Below are 10237 nucleotides of genomic sequence, written 5' to 3'. Positions count from 1 at the left end.
TACAGTTCTTACAATTTCTGTCAAAAACTTTACAACGATCAGAATAAAAAATCTTCTTGGATTGCAAATTGTCTCTCTGATGTTTTGCTTTTTCAGCTGAAGAATAACTACCTGAATATGTTAAAGTTTGGCACTATACTAAAAGGTAGACACACATCAAATAGCACCTGTAGATTGTTCAATCTAATTCATTACAACAAGAAGACACCATCATAGCCACCTTAGATGCAGAAAAAGCTTTTGACAGGGTAAACTGGAAATTTCTATTCAACACACTACAGCGGTTCGGCTTTGGGGAACCGGATCAAGATTCTGTACACTTCACCTTCAGCTACCATCATCACTAATGGTCAGGGGCCGTATTCACAAAGAATCTTAAGGTTAAAAGTAGCTCCTAAGGGCCGAATTTAGGAGCAACTCCTAAAAAAAGTGGGCGTGTCAGTCTTAAATTTAGGACTCCTAGTTTTTTAAAATAAGAGTCATTCACAAAGTATTTTATGCCTAAAAGTAGCTCCTAAGTCTGGGAGAGCTTAAAAGTCCTCGTGAGGACTCCTAACTCAGTAAGACCTATTCACAAAGAATCAGAAATGGCTGCAGCCAGGCAAATGTATGGAGGACTGCGAATTGCTGCAGAGGGGGGAGCTGGAGCACCTGCCCCTTTGCCCTTTGATGCCCAAAGTGCCTTTTTGTCGGTGTTTTTTTTTTTTTTTTTTTTTGGGTCATCTACAACATTTTCGCTATAAAACGGGAGTAGTGACGGTGACGAACTGTCCAATATAGGCGTCACAACGGTCGGACCGAGGTAACTGCGACCGCTGCGATGCAGTCATGCTGATGTGAGCCAAAAATATTTTTAAAAAGTTGGTGGGTGCGCTAGACACACACATCTGTTAGTAGTAATAGCTCATGTGATAAGGCTGCTCCCCCAGTAAACTAAACTTATTGTTAGTCTGGGTTCAAATCCTGCTATAGGCCACAAATGTGGGTAATGCATTTTCTTTTCTCATCATTATTATGATCACCATATAGGGCTGTCAACGAATGTGAAAATTAATATTAAAATGTGGGAAGAAAAAAAACCAGCGGCTGCTTTGCGAGTGGACGCACTGACCCTCATTGCATTTGCACAGCGTCACACTGCAGAAAGTGAGACGCGACAAAAACTGTAGCAGAAAGATGCAGATGGCAGAGAGAAAGACAGAAAGTTCAGAGCCCAACTCGGCAGCAGAGACAGTGGTTTGGACTCGAAGCTGTCTAAAAAGCCCCGTCGGACCTGACGGCAAAAAAAAAAAAGAAAAAGTGGAGCGGAGCGGGCGGCGGCGAGGAGGAGGGGGAGGGAGGGGGAGGGGGGGGGGCGCCGCCGGCACTCAACAACCAATCACCGTGTTGAGCGCCTCGAATTCGTGCACGAGAATTGACGTAATCCATAGCAACGGGGCGTCACTCTTACTTTGCTCTTAGTGATTTATCCTTAGTAAGAGTAGGTCTTTGTGAATAGCTTTTAAGAAAAAACTCCTACGTAAAAACTTTTAGTGCGAGTTAGGAGCACTCCTAGCGGTAAGATAAAAGGCTTTGTGAATACGGCCCCAGATATCACAAAGCTTCACACTACACAGGGGGACTAAGCAAGGATGCCCACTCTCTCCCTCTTTATTTACCATTTAGCCTCTAGCAATAGCCATTCACCAGAATACCGATATTAAAGGAATACAAACACCCAAAACGCACCATAAGCTCAGCTTGTATGCGGACGACATTTAATTTTTTTTCAATCTCCAAAACCATCTCTCCAAGAAACAATAAAACTCATTGAATCATTCTCTAAGATCTCTGATTACTCAATGAACTAGAATAAATCATCCATCCTCCCTTTACACAACACCAGATGGGATGCGGCAATCCAGGTATCACACATTCCGTTATGCACAGGTCACATCACATATTTAGGCATTAACATCTCCCCCAGGTTGTCAGAGCTGACTGGACTCAATTTCACCTGTTACGCCCCAGAACTTTGTTGGCCCGGAGGGGCATAACAATGGACCCAAGCAATGACCCCAAACCAAACACAAAGACACTAGATTAACTTAAAGGAGATTTAATATAAAACATAAGACAAAATAAGACATAAACTACAAACAAACAAAGCCAAGATGGGAGGCAGGCAAGCCCAGCAGTCCCCACGCACTGCCCCCGTCTTCCCAGTGTCAGCTGCAGGGTTCTTAAGCTCAGCAGCCCAGGTGAACCTCGTTGTCCTGATTGGGGAACTGGATGGAGCTGTGAGGGAAAAGGGAGGGAGAGACACACACACACAAGGCCGACCCCCTTTCGACCGTAACACACCCCACTACTCAAAACAATAGATGATGACCTCCACCGCTGGATGAATTTACCATTATCCATCCTGGGCAGAATTATGACTCATTAACACAAAATAAATTACCTCTTTTCAATGATTCCAACTCACCCCACTCTGACTTGGTTCAACTCTCTAAATTCAATAATCACCAAATTCTACTAGAAAAATAAAACCCCACGGATTAAATTGACCATACTCCAAAAACCTAAATTACAAGGTGGATTAGATGCACTACACTTAAATTTTTACTCACGCACCCTGCTTTTAATGTACTACACAAAAATACACAAACAAATGAAAGAAAAAAGGAAAAAGAAAAAAAACAGACAAAGGGAAAAAAACCTTCCCATCTAGGCAGGGAGGAGGGCTGCTGCTGCTGCTGGTGGTGCTCTGGGTCAACTGGGTGTGGTGGGGCAGGGTGTTGCTCAGGGGGTGGGGATGGGGGACCACGGGCCAATGCCCCGCTGATCAAATGGATTTTTCTCTCTCTTTATTAAATTATTAGGGCCACGGGGCAATTGCCCCGACCCCTTTGTTATACTGTGGATTTTTTTTTCTTGAGCCTCCACTCTCCTTGTAACAAGTTAGAAATCATTTATCACAGTTAGTCCGAAGCTGTTTAATGACGATAAAAATGAAACATAAGGTAAATATCCTGCATAGTTTCTCTTTTCTGTGCTGCGCTGATCAGAGTGGCGTCACTGGTTTGGTTGGTTGTTATGGAGAAATAAACCCCTTCAGGTTGTATGAAATCATACAACCTGTCGGGGTTTATTTCACCATAACAACCTCCGAACTATACATTATCCCTTACATAATTTCTCCAAAAATGATCATGGTCATTGATCAGGGATTGATCAAAAAGTATATGACCTATCAAAACGTGGAATAATACACTAATACACAAGACTTGTGTCTACTGTTTAAAGTTCAAATGAAGTCTCTAGGTGAAAGTATGCCTGAGCAGTAGACGTTTGTAAAACTCCAATGATTGTTCTTTTTCGATCTTTTTTTTTCGCCCATTCCATTGACTTAAATGCAAATGTTTTCACAGTTTTTCGCGACTTCTGTTGCGAAAAATTCGCAAACTGTTGAGAAAAGTAATAGCATACCGATCCCGATCAAACCACATGTTTTGAGATGAAAGAAGAAAATTTGCCCCGGGCACTGGTCCCTGCAGCTATTTCATAGCTGTAGGGGCCAGTGCCCGGTGTGCTTGCCCTGTGGCCCTAATTAAAACAGCATTTAGCTGCTTAGCTTTACCGCTACCACTGCCGGTTGCCGCAAAATGCATTCTGGGAAACAAACATCCTGGATGACTGATGAGAGGCTTCACTCCGTTCATTCCGCTATGGCACCAACCCGCCGCTCGGTGCTGCGACCGATGCACAGAGTGAAGCCAGAGATGATATGAGGAAAACAAACATGTGCACATGCACATGGCAATATATCGAGGTCGGACAGTCCTCACTGCTGGCGGCACCGGTTCGAATCCCACGTCGATCGGCCCTATCCTGCGTGTCATTCCCCCTCTCTCTGCCTCCCATTTCCTGTCCCTCTCAACTGTCCTATCACATAAAGGCATGAAAAGCCAAAAAAAAGTAAAGAAAAGAAAAAATATATATATACATACAGTATATCGAAGTCGGCAAAATTATCGAGTTTATTTTCATTTATCCTGTCCATATCCTGTCAAACATCTGACTAAGTGCTAGAATTGGTCTGTAACCTAGCACATCTAATTATAATAATCATCATGTCAACTTGCCATAAACCAAAAATGTCAGGTTGTCATAAGAAGGACATCCCAAACAATGTCAAGTTGTCATTACAAAAACCGAATGACACTTAATGATAACAGTCATAAAAGATTATGACATTGACATAATGTTTTTGACACATTCATGACACACTTAAAAAGATAATTCAAGTGAAGTGTTACCATTAATCCCAAGGGAAATTCAGATGTGGTCAACTGCTCTCACAGAACCAGTCACACACAGCACGACAATGAAAACAGATTATAAATAGCTGAAAATAAAATAAATAATAAGAAGAGATAGAACGGGTTTAAAACACAAAGACAAGATATATCGAGGTTGGACAGTCCTCAGTCCTCGAGTGGCCCTATCCTGCGTGTCATTCCCTCTCTCTGCCTCCCATTTCCTGTCCCTCTCAACTGTCCTATCAAATAAAGGCATGAAAAGCCAAAAAAATATACTTAAAAACAAGCAAAGAAAAAAATATATATATACTGTATATACATACAGTATATCGAAGTCGGCAAAATTATCGAGTTTATTTTCATTTATCCTGTCCATATCCTGTCAAACATCAATGACCAAGTGCTAGAATTGGTCTGTAACCTAGCACATCTAATTCTAATAATCATAATGTCAACTTGCCATAAAAGACAAAAATAGGTGCACTTGTGCGGCAACTCGTGGAAACTTGTAGAAGGAGGCATGACAAACAGGACGAACGGCCATTTCTGAACACCTTTAAAATCTTCTTTTGAGGATAAAAGGTATCGCTAAAAGCATCACTAGAATCATCGCCAAGAGAGGGGTAATCAAGGCTCTGATAGACTCCACCTTATTGTTAAAGTAAGATCAAAACAGAAGACAGTCAGCATCTGATTCAATAGGGACAGAGGGAGGGGGAGTTGACCAGGGCGTCAACAGTCTTACATAAAATCCTGGGGTTATTGTGATTAGTAAGAATCAGATTCAAAAAATATTGTCTATGTGCCTCTTTTATCATACAGTTAAAATTCGATAAAAGGCTCTTCATAATGCCAAAATGAATCTGGAGACCTGATTTTTTCCAACCGCGCTCTACTTTTCTACACTCTCTTTTAAAACTTCGGATAGCATCATTTAATCATGGTTGCCTTTTCTTCAAGGACTTAGTTATAAGAATCTGGGGGGCAACAGCATTAAGGGTGGATAGGCAAACAGAGTTAAAATCAGCAGTCTGATTATTGGTGTCTGCAAGTTCAGGTGGTGGTTGATAGTTGAGATTGAATTGGGCAGAACTCTACCGGGCTATTTTCGTTAAGAACTCGGGTGCGCCAGGAGTGTGTGACCGCTGTCTCAGAGACTAGACATTCACTGTCAGTGTTGGGAAAGTTCACTTTCTACATTAACTAGTTCAAAGTTCAGTTCACAAATTTTAAAATGAACTAGTTCAGTTCATAGTTTATAATTCAAAATTTTGAACAAAATTCCAATATGCTGAAAGTGTCATCTTTTTTCCCAACTATTAAAGTTGAAAGCAAAAATAAGAGGCTAATATATATATTTCATGTGTGTAGGGGAAAAGTCATCTACTTACTGTTACTATGATAACATTATCTTCCTGTCAGACAGGTTAAGCTTCCCTCATTATTCACGTTGACACTGCTTGTATATTATACAGGGTGTGTACCATGATTCTTTGGAAGAAGTCTATGATTTTTTTCACAATATTGATGACAAGGTGAGAAACCATGTCAAGAATGAGTCCTGTCATTGGGTGCTTTTCTGTTCAAGTATAAAAACACCTTGAACACTGACAAACTCACAGAAGGTGAAAGGTTTTCAGCATTACATCTGTGAAGTGGACTAGAAGATTGAACCTCTGGAAAAAACCCAAAGAGGGGGGAAATAACATAAAATCGTATACATTTAAATTAAGGTAAGGTCACTAAGATTTATTTGTGTACTTGTTTTGTCTTTGGTTCCATTGTGAAAAGGTATCATCATTAGGGCCATGGGCCATCGCAAGCCCGGGCACTACTGTTATTGTGTGGATTTTTTCTTATTAGTGTGAATGCTTTCAGCATTGGCAGGTAAGTCAAAAATTTTACCGGCCAAAATATGTTTTCACCGGCCACTGAACTGCTCACAACACAAAGTCATTAAAATCAGCAGTGTTTTCCCCATTGCATTATAGTTAGGCAGCTGCCTGAACAACACACACAGCCTCCTAAACTAAATTGATAATCTATATAGGCTATAAAAAAAATAGGTTTAGATTATCTGATGGAATGACAACAGACACTACATAGGCTTTCAGAGGAAGATATGCGAGTTTTGAAACTTCCATTGAATCCAGACTGAATAAGTGGTGTGAACACATGTTTTTTTTTTTAAATATAGATTGCCCACTGTTCATCCTACAGTAGCCTATAGAAGCATGCAACTTTCTAAAAATAACAACACAACATCGTTGTTTTTTTGGTATCACCTCAGCCCTGGTTCCAAGCGAGCCGAAGCGTTACTAAAACGTGACGTCAGCCGACTGCCTTCCACTGATTGGCCGATGAGTGTCGTCACTGGAAGCGACGATCGACAACAGTTGAAATGTTCCTGCTGAAGCCTGTTATTACCAGAGAATTTCTAATATTGAGACTGGCTCTGTTATTACGTGACTTTATTAAGTTTTAATATTTTTTCATGCGAGAAAGTAACTGTTTAGATCCCCATGTGCGGTTAGTTTATCCAAACGACGGCTGTTTAGAAGTTTGCCCCGATATTTTTCGGAGAAGTGAAGCTCCAGGTCCGAGCAGCGACCGCGACACCACAGAGGCAGCAGCCCGGCTCCTGACGTGCTCCGCCGGCCAGCCTACGGTCATCACCCCGAGGAGAAAACGACCGCTAATTAACTTACCCGATGGCTTTTAGAGGTTTACCACCGGCTGGTTAAACTCACTAACAATTGTGGCTGTAGCAGCAGTTTGTTTGTGGTTAGACAGAAGAGCAGCACTGCCTTGGGGTCTGTACGCACAGTAAACCCCACATTTACATCAATAAATAAATGTTTTACAATGAACCAGGCCGATCTCAGAGCTGGCAAGACTCTCCGGTAAGGCATATTGAACGGTTAAATGCCGTTAACGGGACGAGAGCAGTCAAAACGGCGGTTTAAAGCTAGCTACAGCGAGGGTAGGTTCACTTCCTGTTTACAAAGTAAAAGCACCAATTCTATCGTAATGGCTTTCCTTATGATAAAAGGCAACGGGTATTTTATTTTGTGAAAATAACCGGAAGCGCGTTGCTCACTACGACTAGCTTTAGTAACGCCGACTTCGTCGAAACAAAATTGTGAACAGCTGGTATTTTGTCAGATTTTCAACACGTTGGGGATCTAAACGACTACTTTCTCACCTGAAAATGTTTCAAATGTTGCTAAAGTTATATATTTACAGAGTTTAGAGCGTTGCTCAGCGCCGTGTAAATGACGTCACGGCGGCACTAGTGATACTCAGTTGTAATGGAAACACAACCAAACCGAGCCGAGCCGTGCCGAGCCGAGCCGTATCGAGCCGAGCCGTGCTAGTGGAAATGCGCCATTAGATTAATACTTGTATCCGAGCCTATCTAGGAGGAAGTTTGAATAGCCTAAATACAGAAGTTATCATGACGTGAATCATATGTTGCGGTAAAAAAACAAAAAAATTTTTAAAAAGTCTGTTGATTCGGTGGAAAGGCTTTATGGGCGGGGGCTGCGGGGCCCAGAGTGTCACTGAATTTCTGCCACTCTCGTCTGTGAGATCAAGTTTCACCGGTTTCACCTGATCACGGGCAGAGTCGGCACCTCTTCACAGGATTGCGAGTGGGGTGGTGCTGCATTCAAGTGAACTCGGAAATATGAGACAAACCCGGTCCCGTATTGATGCAAAACAGGACAGGGTTATTTAATCTGCAAATATGGGATGATTCCATATTGTCGGGGACATGTGGTAACCCTGCTAACCCTACCTCTCACCATCGCAAAGTGTCGCCACATAAACACGTTACCACAAGCTCGCTCGCTTCTGACTTCCTCCTCTGAATGACCGACTGAACACAAATGTTACAGCAGAAAACTTGATACATTTTCTTAAATGTTGAATCAAGGAGGACAACGGGACAACTCCGACATTCGAAACACAGTCAGTAGATCTCCTGTAGCTGTAAACTGTGTTTGTTTCACTGTTCAGCATTTATGATTCATTTATGATGTTCGGCATATTCCAGCTGCCGGCCAATGGCGAGTGGCCTAATAATTTTACTCGCCAAAACATATTTTTACCCGCATTTGGCGAGTGGCGGGTGCTAATTTTAAACCCTGCCTAGAGGCACAGTGAAAGTCTATTGACCATGAGGTTGTGGGTTCGATTCGTACCTCGGTCAAACATTTGTATGGTGATCACTGCTTGCACTATTTGCTAATTCTGCAACAGCCTTCAGCTGCTTTCAGCATTCACACGTATTTCCATCAGGAAATGCTACTTTATCTAGTTATTATTATTCTCCTTCCTCTTCCAGATTACTTTCGATTCGCTACTCGCTACAATTGATATATCAAAACGTGCATCTTGATCGGGATCGGTATGCTACGTCGTGAAAAACTGAGCAAAATTTTGCATTGAAGTCAATGGGACGGGCGGAAAAAAAAGAGCGAAAAAGACCAATCATTGGAGTTTAACAAAGGTCTACTGCTCAGGCATACTTTCACCTAGAGACTTCATTTAAACTTTAAACAGTAGACACAAGTCTTGTGTATTGTCGTATTACTCCACGTTTTGATAGGTCATATCGTTTTTGATCAATCCCTGATCAATGACCATGATCATTTTTGGAGAAATTATGAGATTATAATGGGTGTGTATTGCACGGAATGTTCGTGTCAGAGTGGGTGACATCCAGATTTTTTTTCTTTCCACACTCAGCCCGGCCACAATTTACACTCTACACATGATTTTTTCAGAATTTGTAAGACAAACTTGTTCTGTCTCTCATCATGGGCTCAAAATATCAGAGAGACTTACAGAATTTACAGAATCAGCCTCAGAGTGCGGCCACGTCTGTCTCTGCTCCTCATTGACTCCAATATAAAGATTTTCTGAGAGAAGCAGAACGGACCGATGTTTTAAAACTGCCAGCATCTCCAAAATATTTACTGTAGAAACACCAAATCGTAACAAAATTTTCAGGAAGTCCTTAGAGCACCGTTGATCTGTGTTTTGTTCTGATAGGAGTTACCGTTTTGTCACCGTAAGCCTTTTGCGAGACCAGCGCAGAGGCAGAAAATCATTCTTTTTATCCACGTTTCTGTCTGTCTCAGCCTGGGGGGCCCATATCGCCGTGGTAACCTCTGTGATTCTCAGGCCAGAGCTCTTTAACTTCATAAACAATCCACCTGGCGCTCGTTTAAATGTTTATAAACACAGACACACAGCTAAATCAGACTGACACAGGATGCAGCTCATAACATGTGTCAAGTCAGTCACACACACACACACACACACACACACACACACACACAGACTCTATAACCAGCTTCCTGTGATTACAGTTACAGACACACACACACATCAAAACACACAGGTAACATACAAATGCGCACGGAAGCGCACACTCCTCTCCCACACTAACACACACAGGTAACTTCATGTGATTACACACACGCACGCACACAGTTAACCTAATGTGGTTACAGCTCCTCCATATCAGTGCTTATAGAAAGATGATCATGTGTCTGTCTCATCAGCTCTGTCTTGACCTTAAGATCATGGGTTTGATTCCCATGTTGACAGAGATGGCAAAACCGGCAGTAGCCCCGTGGCCCATTCAAAATTTCCCCAGAGGAAATTTTCTAGTTTGGAATTTATTATAGATTATTTGAACAGAACAGAAGACAAACGTCAGTGAATGATCACTCTTGATAAATTATTCAGATCGAAATCCTAAAATTTGATTTACACACAAAAACACACTTACACATGTATACATAATATATATTTGTGTTTGTGTGTGTATGTATATGTGAAAGTGTATGTGAAAGTGTGTCCATGTGCCTGTACATATTAAATTTAGCTGATGTTAAGTGGCTAAAAAAAATTGGGTAACA

The sequence above is a fragment of the Trachurus japonicus genome, chromosome 18 (genome assembly GCF_045865225.1).
Source record: "Trachurus japonicus isolate A0001 chromosome 18, Traja_1.0".
In the NCBI taxonomy this organism is placed as follows: domain Eukaryota; kingdom Metazoa; phylum Chordata; class Actinopteri; order Carangiformes; family Carangidae; genus Trachurus; species Trachurus japonicus.
Note: the sequence above shows the minus strand (reverse complement) of the source record.